This window comes from Neodiprion fabricii, chromosome 3 (genome assembly GCF_021155785.1).
Source record: "Neodiprion fabricii isolate iyNeoFabr1 chromosome 3, iyNeoFabr1.1, whole genome shotgun sequence".
In the NCBI taxonomy this organism is placed as follows: domain Eukaryota; kingdom Metazoa; phylum Arthropoda; class Insecta; order Hymenoptera; family Diprionidae; genus Neodiprion; species Neodiprion fabricii.
In genome coordinates, this window is record NC_060241.1 from 10,770,303 (window position 1) to 10,786,379 (window position 16,077).

The following is a 16,077-nucleotide window of genomic DNA, read 5'->3' on the forward strand; positions in this document are numbered from 1 at the left end:
GTTATTAGAAAAGAAATACGGGCCAATAGTGGAGCTGTGTCGGTATTTAAAAGAACTCTCAAATAGATAGAAAGGATTTCAAGTATGTCGGAAGAACGATACCCGCGAAGTAGAGGTCTAAAATAAGCGTCGAAACGAAAAGGGTATGAAACGAAATTTCACCGAGTAAGTATTGTCCAGTAGAATATTTTTTCAACTTGCACAAAACTCAATTTGAAAAAGTAGGCTCGGTAGAGAATTTTATTCCGCATCTTTTTCCCAAATATGATCATTTTTATATTTTATAAAATATTCAAACAAGAAACCATTCTCGAGGAAACAAAAATATAATGCTTTTTTCATTTCAACTCGTCATAACTCTTTTGAATATTCAAATTTCTTCTTGACACTTGCACACGATAAACTTGATTATATTTTATGTCTATCAAGCCCACTTACAATCCTTAATATCAAATACAAACAAAACGGCGATTTTTTGAAGAAATTTCGTCAAAATCTTCTGCCGAAGTTATAAATTGAAAAAGTTGTGTGCAGAAAGTTTAAGTTTTCATTTTTCAATCATACCAACATTTTCACTATGCTTCGAAGAAGTCTTGTGGAAATTTCTAGCTTCTTAGCACTCATTGTTTAAGAGCATTGTTAATTCTTCTACGAGCGCGTGTCGCGGTCGCCTCTGCGTTGTACGCAGATTATCAAACCGCTGAACCATACCGAAGAAACATGTAAGTATGTTTGGAACAAAAATATCATTTAGAATATTCTTGTGAATTATGTTACTGTTTTTAGTAATATGGCTTTTAATATGGTTAAATAAATTCTAGAAGTAACTACATTATCGATGCGTAATTTTTATTTGCGAAAGATAAGAATATCTAAGAGCAGAGTATCATTTACAATATTATAACAAGTAACATTGAAATTATAAAACTAACGAATGTCAAGGTCACTGCAAGCGATGCCTACGTGCTTGCTATAAGCTTTTAATATTTTAATTTGTTTGAATTGCACTGGAATTTTTTGTTTTTTCAACGTCACTTATTTGCATTTTTACTTCATTTATCCGAATTTCTTTTTTCAATTGACTCTTTTGAAGAACTTTTTTTTTAACCGTCTGTTTATTAACCATTTCTTTTTTAGTTGATTCTTGTTTGACTATTTCTTTCTTAACTGATTCTTTTTTAACAATTGGGTTCAAGACCACCTCGTGAAAAACCAATAAACGCGCAAACTCATGCGTCTAAGCATCAACCACTTTCCAGTTGCGCGCCGCAGCGAGCATCAACCACATTCTAGTCGCGCGCCGCAGCAAGCAGCAACCACTATGTCACGCACGCCACCCACGCAGCCACGCGCCGTCCCGCAATCGGCTCACCAAGTTTGCCGCTGCCAAATTGGAGTCGCGGCTGGGATATGAAATCAACGATCTCACCCATTGTCACGACAGCTTCGGTCTCACTGACTATTGGACATCCACAAAAATCCAGATCAGCAGCCAAGCAGCCATACCAGTACGCTCTACGTCTTCAGAAGCTAGCAGTTTCAAGTTCTGCATGACTGGCACCTCCGCTCTGGCTCCAGCCAGCAAAATCGAAGGGACCTGCTCCCAAAACTCTCCAGTTCCCGGGGTACTCCAGTCGGTGGAGTTATCGCCACGGCCCCTCACTAGGCCACTCAGCGTGCTGCTATCACTTTGGTACATCAGAAGAGCCAGACTCACATCGCCGAGATACAGCCGCACCATCCCAGCATTTATGTCACCATTCAAGGCGTCACCAGCTGCATACAACACGGTGGCTACTCAAACCACACAGACAGACAGCGAGTGGGAATCTTCGCAGCCTAAAAACTCAGCAGAGAATCGTCGTCCTCCTACGCCACCAAGCTTAGCAGAGAGCCACTACACGCCACCACCTGTTACCACACCAACTAGCAGCTACACATCTTCGCTGCAACCTCCATCACACCATAGGCAAACAATCACTGCTCCTTCCATAACTTGGAAACCCAAACTTTGATTTTCTTGTATATATGTGAATGAATGAATAAATAAGGTATATTGTAAACTACTCCAAGTCTCGTCTTTGACTCACCGGCGATCAACACCTTCCAAGCGGCTCGGTCGAAAAAGCTAGCGACAACTAGCACAAATTGTAACACGAATTGCGAAAACGCGACAGCTAAACACGAGATCGTAATCCAGACGAATGGATGCCTATCTACCTCACTGAATTCTATGAATTATTATTACGATCGATTTTGGGCACCAGCCAGATTATTTTACATGTTGCCAACTTACCTTGGTTACGTAACCGGTTAGCTCGCCGTATATCGGCACCTGGTCGTGATGATCTTTCGAGGCTCCCGGCAATCGGAGTTAGGCAAATTTCGGCAAGAGTACGATTTCCGGGGCAACACGATTTGACGATTGATTCTGATGTATTTCGACGAGAGAAATCGAAAATAAGGAATGAAGATTTTCGATATCTCGCTTAGTTTTCAAGATATCGATGCATGTCGATTTTTTTTTCGAAATATCACGGTAAATATGCAGTTGTTGAAAAAATGATAAGAGACACTTTTTGTAGGAAATAAATTTTCCTATAAAAAAGGTTGCATGAAAATTTTTAATAAGTGCATATTTTATGAGTTCTCACTAGATCTCCACGTTTTGAGGTCCAGAGCATCACTTCCAGTGATTTTCAAATGGACGTCTGTGTGTATGTAAGTATGTATTGTGACATAGTATTTCGTACCCCGTCACATGGCTTAATTATCGCACTTCCCTACGTACGGAATATCGCTAAAAATAACGAAAGCACGTCTAGGGCCAATACTCCAAAAATGAACGACTAATTCTCTTTAAGTTGATTTCTCTTTACTAAGCTAATTGTATGCTATTTTCTAATTCTGTAATGCTCTACGAGAACCATCCGCGAGACCGCGCGTCAAGATACCAGGACACTGCCTGACAGGGGTCACTCACCAGCTCAACATCGACCACCACCGACTACAGACGAACGAATACCGCTGAAACCACTCCCGATGGATGCCTATCTAGTCGTCGAACAGGGTCGTGCGTGATGCACAAACAGCACCTCCAACTATTTGAGACTTATCGGCCAGGAGCCGAACCACGAACGAATGCTTCTACCGCTCGGATGCATCGTCAGGCGGCGTACAGGGCTGTGCGTCAAAAACACAACAAAGCCTCCCGTCGACGATACTTATCAGCCTGGAGCTGAACCGACCCTACATCTACTAAGTCGTTGACTATCCAATAGAGGACGGTTTTCTCTTCACGAACCGTCCTATCGAAGGACTGCGGCGTGGAATAGGCTAATGATATGCTGACCACGTGGATCTGGTGGATCCAGTGTGGGGATCCGGGTTGAGGGCCATCACCACCAGATCGTTCCGGCATGAGGGCTTCAATGAGCGAGGGCCGGGATGCAGCGCCGACGAAACAGCTACAACGGGGAGTACCAGTAAAGCAAGGAGTGAGTTACAGTCGGTCGCAAGTCCAAAGGACCGGTGACGTAATATTGCCGCACACCTCAATATCGCAACACATGAGCAGTACGACCCCCCCCCCCCCCCCTCGCGCCAACGATACCGCACAGCTGAAGGAAAACATCCCTGACCACCTTCCGACGTCCCGATACCTCGATACCTGTCGTCGAGGGAGAAGAAAAACAAGCGGCGAGGGATTATCGCCGCCTACCCGTAGACCAGACCTACGCGACCTGCTGGTCCAATTAGAATACCGCAAATTTGAGGAAGAATCACGTGACAGCAGCTCGACGAAAATCAGGATCATCGCTCATCTCGTCACTCTACGTTCAGTTAACGATAATAGCAGACGTGCCTTTTAGTAACTCTACTTCCAGTTTCGTTAATAGCGCCTTTATTAATCCTACCTTCAGCTTTCGTTAATTGTACAAGTGTTCCTGTTATCGCTTTAATTACCGCTATTGTATCGCATTCTCTCGCACCTGTTAGATCTTCTTTTACGTAAGTGAGGTTCCTTTCCTATTTTGTGAAGCCACGAGATTACTTGCAATATATCGTACCTTTACCTTTATCTCTTTCTCTCTTTATCTTGCAGTTGGTCTGCTTGAGCCAATTGGGCTCGTACCTTATTCTCTCTTATCTCTTATCTTGTCCCTTTCTCTGTCTTATTGCAAGTAGCTTCGCGACTGGTTGACTATTATTTACGCATTGTAGTGACTATTGCTTCATCTTATTATCTTGCTCTTCTGGAATATTTGAATGTCTAATATCGCTGTCTAGCAGCGCGTTCCGTTAACGGATCAATTTTTTATCTTAGCTATTGAGCATTGCTATTTCGTTATATTTTCTCTGATTAGTTTGTATCTGTCTCTTTACCTATTACCGTTGATTATCGTATCTTAGTGAGTGTACCGCGGGAACGATCTTACATCGCTGCGCAGTCCCGCTCGTCGTTCATTTGACATTAGAGTATTGTGTCGTATCGCATAACATCTTTTCTATTATTTTCTTCGCTAATATCGCTGATCGTAGCTGTCCGCAGTCTCTTTGGTTTGCCGTACGTTGCATATTAATTATCTTGAATATTGTTTGTCTTATCTTGAATTGCCTTTTATCGTACCGAATATTATCTCTCTTTCTCTCGCACTTACCGCAAACTAGAGGCTACGTATTATCTGTTATTCTCTATATCTTATGATAATTTTCTACTTGACCTGTCGCTTGAATTTACCTTGTCATTCATAATTCCCTGTCTGCCTATTTCTGATCATTCTGGTAATGTGATAACTATCATAATTGTTGTATTTCGCATGTGTTTATAATCGCTGCTCATATTTTATGGTTTATTTGCTTACTGCTTGATTTAAGTACAGTATATCTTTTCCTGTTTTGCCTATTTATCATAAAACCGTGTTAATCATTACCTTTAGTATCGCGAGCTTGCGCATATTTCCCGCTTATTCGGAAAACGTTCCGTTATTTGTTAAATCTCTCGCTTAGCTTTTCTCTGGCTGTAACTATTGTTAATTATCGCATTTATTGTAATTGTATCTCAATCTCTTCAGCTACTTGCTTGTCATTAAACTTATCGCTTCTCGCTTAATATATTTGATATTATTCCTGCTTCACCTGTTTCTTATTTTATCTATTGGATTCGACTCCGCCCCTCTACCATTATCTTGTCTATCTGAGCAAACTGTGCAAAACCGTCGTAGAACCTGACCTTACCTTTATCTATTACCTTTACCTTTACCTTTGTCTTTTTCTTTAATTATCTATTTTTGACGCATGTACGTCTGGCGCCCAACAATCGTATCTTTCTCCCTTAGTACCTCTCTCTCTATCTAATTATTCAGGTTAGTGACTGCGCCGTAGGGTAACCAATTATCGTTTCTATCGTTTTACCCTCAAACTCATAAACATATTGGTTACAATATATATATATATATATATATATAATATAGGTGGCTATATATATATATAATATAGGTGGCATAACTATGGCTGTGATAGTGAGCCTGGAAAAGAGGTGAACTGAAGTCTCCAACCAGTAACAGTGATCCAGTGCCCATAACATCTAGAGACGAGAGACAGCCCAGGAAGTCAGAGAGGATTGAGGCATGTAAATCAGGCGGGATGTAGACTGCTATAATATGTAAAACTTTACCAAGGCCAACAGTTATGCCTAGAATATCTATTTGCGGAAATTGAACTGTAATGTCTTCAAGATTTAATAACTTTATATCCGGCATATCTGGCATGATATCAATGCCCCTACCCCAGTCTTTCTGTACGTCTCTCGCCTATCACATCTATAAACAGAAAAAATATTGTCATCAAACAGCTCTGATGAATAAATTTGGTGGTTAAGCCACGTTTCAGTAAATATAAAGATATCATACTCTCTATCAATAGCATTGATTAGTACATTACGTAGTTTGGTATTGAGTCCTCTAACATTTTGATAATAAATTGTAAAATTTTTTATAGTAGTGTTTAATGCATCGAGATGTTCACTAGCGGTACTGAATGTCGACGTCGATCCTTGATGATGCTGTACCAGCCATTCCTCATCACTAGACGTAGATCCGGTTCTCCTTCTGCTTGACGTTTCCCCAGTTCGGCTTTCATTGTCTTGTTGTCCGCTCGTTGGCGTTCTGTGCGATCCTTGGCAATCGAAATCTTGGATAGTACTGCATCCTTTACTGTAGCCTGCTTTTGTTTCTTTATGTTGAGTATTAACTGGCCAACAGAAGAGGAGTCATTCAGGATTACTTTGAGTGGACGTGGTTTAATCAAGGCTGAGGAATATTTTCCAATACGAAAGCACTTACAGTTTGCAACTGGAACATTAAGAGCAGAGCAAATATTAATTACTTTTGTAAGATCCTCAGCGTCCCTTTCAGCTTGCACTGGTTCACTCGACTCCTCAATATCGAAAATAATAACATTGTTGCGACGTCTATCTTCAACTTCTTTGAGTATTTTCACTTCATCCATGCCTGGGGTACTAATAAATGACTTTAATTCATTTCTGATACCCTGCGCAGCCGTTTTATTCTCGTCGATTTGTTCCTTCAGGCCTTAGACCGTGGTTTCAAGATCACTCGTATCACTCTCGACTACCACTAACCTTTTTGACAGAGCTTCAGTGGTTTCAGTAAATGTTCCTTTCAGAGTCATGGCACTTGCATTCAGTGCCGGCGTTAGAGGGACTGACACCCTGTGCAAGAATATTTTGGCGCCCACTTAAGGAAATCAAAATCGAGAGTTAATTTTTTTCTGAACCAATGTGAACGTGTATTAAGAATTCTGTCTTTTCTTTAGCGTGACCCAGAGCTAACGACGTAGACGTAGAAAGTTATGTAGCTCCTCTTTTTTATTTTTTTTTTTTATTTTTATATTTTTTATTGTTTTTTTTGTTTTTTTTTTCATTTTTTTTTTTGTTGATTTTCTTTTTTTGTCATCCAAAATTTGTTTTTGCATGAATTTAATGCACATTTTATATTTTAATTACTCTTCATTTTGATTTAATACTTTGTTAATTTTTTAATAACTTTCTTCCTTTTTTTTGAGCTGTTCTTTAGTAAAATTTTACTTTTCGGGCCTTTTTGTCAGCAAATACACGAATTAAACTAGAAAAATCCAATTGTTCAGCGATTTCATTTTCAATCGACAGAGTAGCCAGGTTAGAGAGTCTCGATTGAGAGGTTGTTGATCAGAGATACGTTTTTATCAATTTTAGTTTAGAAAAACTGCGTTCTCCGCTTGCAACTGTAACCGGAATCGTTGCAAAAATCCGGAATGCAATCCATACATTTGGATAAAGTTCTTGATTATTCCGCTGTCGCATAAAGTTGAGAACATTTATACACGAAATATTGTCATCTGGGAGAAAAGGTTGCAAACTTATGAGCTCGTCACAAAGTGCGTCTCCGTCGATATCGGAATTAGAACCAACAGTGAGTTTTTGCTGAAGATTGGCACATAATACTGCGAGTTGATTTTTTTCCGGAATTATTTTAATGTCGTGTACAAATGACCACGTTTGCGAATAGTCTTTCAATTGCTGAAATCTTTCTTTTAATGACATTAAACCGACGTCCAGCAACTTGTTGAGAATTCCACTTCGAATTTTTTCTCTGGAGATTCAATCGGCTCATCCGTAGCCATTTCACCATCCTGACGTCTTATACGTCGTAAACGTTTCGCAGGTGCAAACTCTGGTTTGGTTTGAAGCGCTTTTGCGTGATCGCTTGCAGTGCATAAAGCTTTTTTGAATCCGGTTTTTCGGTATTCTTCGAAGAAATTACAACAATTACCGAGCATTTCTGCAGATTTACCGAGATCGATATCTTTGGACTGCAGTGATTTGCTAACAACGTTTATTTGAAACAGAATTTCGTACCAAACCACCAAAGACACACTGAAACTGAAATCTTTCAGTTGCTCTGCTAATGTGCTTGCCTCATGTGAGGTGGTGTGATCGGTTTTTTCTGTTAAGTTAGCCAATGCCACTAAAGCATCATGAATTTCGCAAATTTGATAACGAACAGGTTTCACGCTATTTATTTTGGCTTCCCAACGCGTATCGCTTAGCTGTTTCAAACTGTAGAGCTCCACGTGATCACTAAGTATTTTCCACCGATTCACTGAAGCAGAAAATAGCGTAAATAATCTTTGCAAAAGCCCGAACAATTTCACAGACTTGACTGACGATTTAGCAGCATCACACAGTACAAGATTGTAACTGTGGCAGCCACATGGCACATAAAAAGCCAAGGGATTTAAATCCAAAATTCTTTTTTGCACCCCAAGATTTTTTCCCTTCATATTCGCTCCATTGTCGTACCCCTGACCTCTACAATTCGCTATTTCAAGTCCGTGTTTGTTGAGAATACTTACAATGACTTCGGTAAGTCCTGCACCTGTTGAATCATTTGCCGGGATGAACTCTATAAAATGCTCTTTGATAGCGACATTGGCATCTGTCAAATCTGCAAATCGAATTGTTAGGGACAATTGTTCGACGTGACTTATGTCGGGAGTACAGTCCGCTATAACTGAATAATATTTAGCGTTTTTGACTCGCGAAATAATCTCAGACGTAACTTTTTCGCCCATCAGATCAATCAACTCGTTCTGGATATCCTTACCACAATAGTGATCAAAAATGCCGCCTGTTGTTGCCAGCTTCAAATGCTCCTCCATAACCGGATCGAATTTACCCAACAATTGTACCAATCCCAAGAACTTGCCATTGTTTGGTGTGTACAGTTTGTCTGAGCTACCTCTGAAGGCCATGTTATTTTCGGCCAGATTAAAGAACAATGTTCATTAAACGAGTCAAAACATTATTCCATCGCAAAGTTTCACGACTAATCAATTTTTGTTCTTCGCAATCAATTGTGTTTCCTCTTTTTAACCTGATTTCTTTCAAACCACTGATGGTAGTACTTTTTATGCAGCGCGCTATTTTCGTGCATTTTTAGTATTTCAGACAAATGTTTCCAGTTATCAAAACCTTCGGATGTTGAATTCGATGTCGATTCACTGTTGAAAAGTCGACAGCAAAAACAGAAAACTCGATTTTTCGAAGGTGAATACACCAGCCAACGACGCAAGATTGTCTCATTATTTGGGAGTTTTCTGAAATACTGAGAACTTGTGAAATGACGACCGGATTCATCTTTTCGGAAAGTTGGATGGCTGAACCTGCGTCGGACCGACAGTTATCAAATGGTCAACCATTTTATCATTCCGATTATCCGGCCAGTTCCCTACCTCGGATAAATCCACTATTTGTGAATTTGTGTTTTCTAAATCATTTATAAATAACCGACAATCAAAATTCACTTCGCAAGTACCGTGATTATCGTGAGAGAGCTCGGATTCATTAGTTGTCTTATTTTCACCGTACTTGTCTTCGTTTTGGTTTTCGTTCGTTCCGAAAGATGTGGAAGGGTAAGATTTCTCTGCGACGGACTCATGCTCTTTTTGCGATGTCGTTAAAATGTATTTTTCAATGTTCATTAATTTTTTCGATTTGAGAAACTCTTTTTCCTGTTCCCGTTTACGTTTCCGATATTCCGCACCGGAAGGTTTTTTCTTTATCTTTTGATCCGACATTTTTTAAGAAATTAATAAATCATCATGGGAATAACCTGGAATTGTAGTTAACTTAAAACAGTACAAGAACTGTGGAAAAATTCACAATTGTGAATTGTGTAAAAAAATTTGAAAGAGAAATGCAGGAGTATTTTTGAATGGAGAAAAAAAGTAATGCAAGATTTGGGATATTCGAAAAACTATTTTGGAAAGGGCGGAAAGGCGATATCGCGGAGAGTTGTGTCCTCTGTAGCATTCAAAAGTTAAAATGTTAAGTAAACGGTCGGAGCCGCCAGTAGACTCGGTTTTTTCGCTGAATGCCGCTCGAGACGAGAGACCAAGGACCAAGTATACAAATCGGCGACCTCGCGCCCCGCTCTCGAACAATTAGCTATCCCCACCATCCACCGCGCGTTCCAGTTGGTGGGGGGTGGGGGGTGGGGGAAGTATCCCACCTCCACCAATCGCCCCCCAAAATTTGGCGCCCTGGGCCGTCGCCCCATCGCGCCCCCCGCCCCCCCTAACGCCGGCACTGCTTGCATTGATATCATTGCCTGTATCAGTACGGAGTGTATTTATTAACTCACACATATCATCATATGACAGTGTTTTTTTCGGTCCACAGGAACGCTGAAATCCTCCCGATGGTAGTACTGTCGTTGATTTAGCACAGGATGGGTGATATGCTGCCTGACACTTGCCACAGTTCACTACCTCTTGCACAACAGCTCGGGAGCATCCCTTGCACTCTCTTTGTGGTGTTTTAGTACCCTCAGAGCCCTCAACTGTTTTAGGATTTGACATTTTGTGACGTATGAATTGAGTAATTATTTAAAATTTATATATGTAGTAAGTCTTTATGTTTGTTTACAAATATGTTGTTAGAGAGATAACTGTATTACCGGTTGTGCTACTTTTTGAGTTAACGGCCAGTATAGGTGGCGCATACTTGCGCGGTGACTGACAATTATAATAGTGGTAGAGTGTATGATAATAATAACAATAATAACAGAGTAATTTTAGGTTAGGAAATGTCAGATGTTTAATTTACTAGAAATTTCAGACAATTTCACTCGGATGTTATTAATTTATATTTCAGATCGAAAAGAAATATTTTATAAGTAATAGATCACCACCATGTATATATTTATCACTTGACAAACTTTAATATGTGTTAATTTAGCAGCACGATGTGAGCTCTTCTCTATACTATACTATATACATATACTATATACGTATATAAGATGTATAAGTATATTTATTCGGTTCGTTAGGATTATTTACGACCGTGATTGTAGCTCACTTCAACCTAAACTTAAATAATAATAATCAAACGTGCCGGAACATGCAACGAAGTTAGAGAGTGGAATCAACGTTTCGGATAAGTGGCGGATTTTCATTTAACAGTGGCAGAATTTAGTGTTATTTCGTAATCATTTTTTTTTTCGTAACCGTTTTCGGAACAAATTATCGTTATTTCTATTCAAAGAATAATTGCTGAATTTTGGGCTAAGCTGCGATTGCTTGATACATCAACCACTTTTGAACAGGGTGGTTCCTGTGGTGGGTTAACATTATTCATTTATAGATCTTGATACTTTTGTGAATGTGTAACTAGAAACACAAACGTGAACTTAAGACCCACGATTTACAAAAGGCAACCTCAAACAGTGTACCAAAAGTTGATGCAGGTATGGTGGCAAAGTTTTTCAATATAAACTAAGATTCGACTGGAGCTGAAACACGTGGAGTAAACCCAGTAGGTAAGTTATATCACGTTGGTCTAAATTTATGAAATTTGTTTGAGAAATTGTGGATTCTTTCTCATACATGAGTGTGATTCATTAAAATTTTCATTATTTTACGTGGGGTTCTAGAAAATGCCTTCTAATGGCACAATGAACGTCAATCGCAGTCTACTTCATTGACTCTGTTTTCTATACATTTCTTTATACCTAGAAGAGTCTACAGAGATTATTTATTTATCAATATCGATGAGCATCCACACTTTCCACTCTATACGTAACCTGACAGTTATACCTTTTCTATAATTAGGTTTGCACGAGAAAGTCCGTCACTGAGCTCAGCATGGACTGTGGAACAAATATCAGTCCAGGGCACAAAATGCGTGACAAATTGTACGTCAAGGGCACGAACAAAGGGCAAGATTCAATAAAATCTGATGAATATCACGAGTGTGCGGTATGAGCTGGTATGTATGTACAAAGGAATGCGTTTTGACGTAAAATATGTGTGAAATATCTTCAATTTAGTATCTTGGTTGACAGGTGGATGCAAATATGCTATTGCCGCTCTCATGTGGGTTCACCGAAGAAGCGTAGATCCGGTGCCAACAGTAATCAGCTGATAGTGGCAAGAAGCAAAGGACAAGGGTTCAAATATACAGAAAACTTGGCTCTAATTGAATAACGCAATTCGAAAACAATTCGTCAGCTGCCTGGCACATGATGCAAACGTACGTTCGCCATTCTGTACAACAAATGAGTCGCCGTACAAGGTTTTGCTGGCCTTGGTTTTTCCTTATTGGGCTCTGTTACCCTGGAAAGTTCATTTTATTATATTCTGCGAGCTATCTCAGCCCCGTTCTGGTTTGACTTTTGTTTATTCATTTATGATCACAGGGTTTGGATATTTTTGTGCCACAACTAAACTATAATATCGTAAGCTATAATATCGGCAGATAATTACTCGAACACTATTCATGGTTTAATATATTCTTCGAGACATAACTTTGAGTGAAGACATGTATGACATGTATTGTAATCTTTTTTGCGTAATCCATTTTTCTGTCAAAACCGAACGTTGAAAAATTCTTTCTCAATTTGAGAAACTAAAGCTTTGACTCGTTGAGGCGTCGTTGCGTAAGATTTTATTCAAAAGCCTGATATTTTGGGTTCCGAATCGAATCCATTTTGCAATCTCTGCCGGTGGCGATTTTTTAGATAAAATCTTGAACGCCGTTTCCATAATTTGTATTAATTTCAAACACTTTTCGGAATCCATGTTTCTTCTTCTTTCGATCACACACTTGACAAAGATAGAGTTGCAAAGCTTGCTCTAGAATGACCGCTCTACGCTGACATGGTCCCTTTTATGGGTAAACACCGACGTGACTCACACACCGAGGCGGCTTCTTCACAGGGTTCACGAACTCAACGTCGCAGCGCAATCCGTTGCCCGCAGGCCGCTCGCCGTCAAGTCGAAACTCGTCGGACGATTCCGAGTATTGTTTTCGTCGGACGGTTCCGAGAATCTTTCAGGGTCAGAGAAGCTCTTTCTCACGGTCCCGGACCGCTCGCCGTCAAGTCGAAACTTGTCGAACGCATTGTTTGTCAGCCTACGTTCCTTCAGGGTCGAAGCAGCCGCATACAAATTTCAGAACCTTCCAGAATTCGACGTCGCACCGCAATCCGTTGTCGGCAGGCCGCTCGCCGTCAAGTCGAAACTCGTCGGACGATTCCGAGAATTGTTTGTCTAAAATTCGTTCAAGACCAGAGCGGGTCTTTCAGAATTCAACGTCGCACCGAAATCCTTTGACCGCATGCCGCTCACCATCGAGTCGAAACACGTCGGACGAATTGTTTGTCAGTCTAGATTCGTTCAAGGCCGTGAGAATCTTCTCGAACCTTATGGAAGCTCTCAAAACCTGACACACGCCAGGATTCCCGGTCGAACGTTCGAGGATCCACGGGGACCGCTCGAACGCCTGAGGATTCACTGAGTGCGCTCGGTAATGCAGTTATCGATCCCGCTCGATGAGCATGATTTTCTTTACCGACAAAGAACACAACTCATCCCACAAGGGGTAACACCACGGAAATTTCAGGCATTTTTCACCGACGATCATGGTCATTTGGAGGATTTTTTACCGACAATCATGGTCATTTTGGGGATTTTTTACCGACGATCATGGTCATTTGGGAGATTTTCTTACCGACGAACGGTCGGCAGAGCACGTTTCATCTTACGAGAGTGGGGGGGTAACTTTCAAGGGTTTGCGTCTGGGATGCATGTATAGGCGGATTAGTCGGCTTGGTCGGTAAAGAAAGTGTTTCTACGCAGAACCCCCCTTGTTATACTACTTTCATCTTTAGCTCAAGATTTACACAAGACTGAATTATAAATTTATTTTACATTATCAGGACGAGACACGAAATTCCCAATTCTATTACATTCAAGGACAGTTTGAAAATTGTCACTATATCTCAATTTATGAAAAATGTCAACAGGGGAAATTACGAAGAGGACGACAGTGAGTTTTCATCAGAATTCCTGGATACACTAAATACTACCGAAGAAAAGGGCGAAGCCACGTCGCATAATAGCTCACAAGAACCAATTCCAAATTTTAAACCTGTGAAACCTTGCTATTAAGGTAGTAGTCCGGTAACTTCGGTTCAAAGAATCGAAAATTTTTTTTTTGCTTAATTTGAAAGTACAATGTCTTGAGAATATACTGTGAAAATTTCAGACGGAAATTCGAAATATTTCGGGAGTTATAACGAGTTTCCTAGAGCGCCTCGGAGTCCAACCTTTGAGATCGACCAGCAGCTGCAACCGCTTGGACCCTTCTATTGTTTGCGCGCATTTTTTATACCTGGGTTGACTCTGTTATTCTATTATATATATTTATATTATATATATTTATTCACAGGCATAGACGATTGACGTAAGTATAAGTTTACTTATGAAAATTTGTTATTAAACTTTAAACGCGTTTTTCTCAAAACATTGTTTTTCTGGTCGGCCCGGATCCTAACTTTTTTTCTACTGAACCGATCACTTTCAAATTTTAACAGGCTGTTCTACACACTTGTAGTTCTCGTCGGTACTAACGAGAATTTTTTTCACCCCTAACTTTTTATTTTACAACTCTTTCTTTGCTAAAATAAAACGACTTTTTTTTCAAAGTCCGCCATTTTGTTATTTACCCTTAAAATTTAACTTCAGTAGTTCCGACCAGAATGACATGTCTTGTGACGTGGTATTTCGTACCCCGTCACTTTATTTAATTATCGCATTCCCCTAGGTACAAATATCGCTAAAAATAACGAAAGCACGTCTGAGGCCAATACTCCAAAAATGAACGACTAATTATCTTTAAGTTGATTTCTCTTCACTAAGCTAATTGTATGCTATTTTCTAATTCTGTAATGCTCTTCGAGAACCATCCGCGAGACCTTCACGTCAAGATACCAGGACATTGCCTAACAGGGGTCACTCACCAGCTCAACATCGACCACCACCGACTACAGACGAACGAATACCGCTGAAACCACTCCCGATGGATGCCTATCTAGTCGTCGAACAGGGTCGTGCGTGATGCACAAACAGCACCTCCAACTATTTGAGATTTATCGGCCAGGAGCCGAACCACGAACGAATGCTTCTACCGCTCGGATGCATCGTCAGGCGGCGTACAGGGCTGTGCGTCAAAAACACAACGAAGCCTCCCGTCGACGATACTTATCAGCCTGGAGCTGAACCGACCCTAACATCTACTAAGTCGTTGACTATCCAATAAAAGACGGTTTTCTCTTCACGAACCGTCTTATCGAAGGACTGCGGCGTGGAATAGGCTAATGATATGCTGACCACGTGGATCTGGTGGATCTAGTGTGGGGATCCGGGTTGAGGGCCATCACCACCAGATCGTTCCGGTATGAGGGCTTCGATGAGCGAGGGCCGGGATGCAGCGCCGACGAAATAGCTACAACGGGGAGTACCAGTAAAGCAAGGAGTGAGTTACAGTCTGTCGCAAGTCCAGGAGACCGGTGACGTAACATTGCCGCACGCCTCAATATCGCAATACCTGAGCAGTACGACCCCACCCCCTTCTCACCAACGATGCCGCATAGCTGCAGGAAAACATCTCTAACCACCTTCCGACGTCCTGATACCTCGATACCTGCCGTCGAGGGAAAAGAACATCAAGCGGCGAGGGATTATCGCCGCCTATCCGTGGACCAGGCCACGAGACCAGCTGGTCCAATTAAGATACCGCAAATTTTGGGAAGAATCACGTGACACCAGCTCGATGAAAATCAGGATCATTGCTCATCTCATTACTCTACGTTCAGTTCCTGAATTACAAAGACGTGCTATTGTCATATCTAGTATCATTACCGCTATCACTGTGATTAGTTTCTCGTTATCGTATCGCATTCTCTATACCAGTTCTATCTTCTTTCACGTAAGTGAGGTTCCTTTTCTATTTTGTGAAGCCACGAGATTACTTGCAATATATCGTACCTTTACCTTTATCTCTTTCTCTCTTTACCTTGCAGTTGGTCTGCTTGAGCCAATTGGGCTCGTATCTTTTCTCTTTACCTTGCAGTTGGTCTGCTTGAGCCACCTGGGCTCGTACCTTATTCTCTCTTATTTCTTATCTTGTCCCTTTCTCTGTCTTATTGCAAGTAACTTCGCGACTGGTTGATT

General features: G+C 40.8%; 1 protein-coding gene and 1 pseudogene across 1 annotated transcript in view; both read right to left on the reverse strand.

Annotated features, from left to right (window-relative positions):
* Positions 1–16,077, reverse strand: part of LOC124178536 (sodium-dependent dopamine transporter) — a 420,680-nt gene that overhangs the window by 117,300 nt on the left and 287,303 nt on the right. The gene's annotated exons all lie outside the window — the stretch shown is intronic.
* Positions 7,086–8,814, reverse strand: LOC124178544 (annotated as a pseudogene).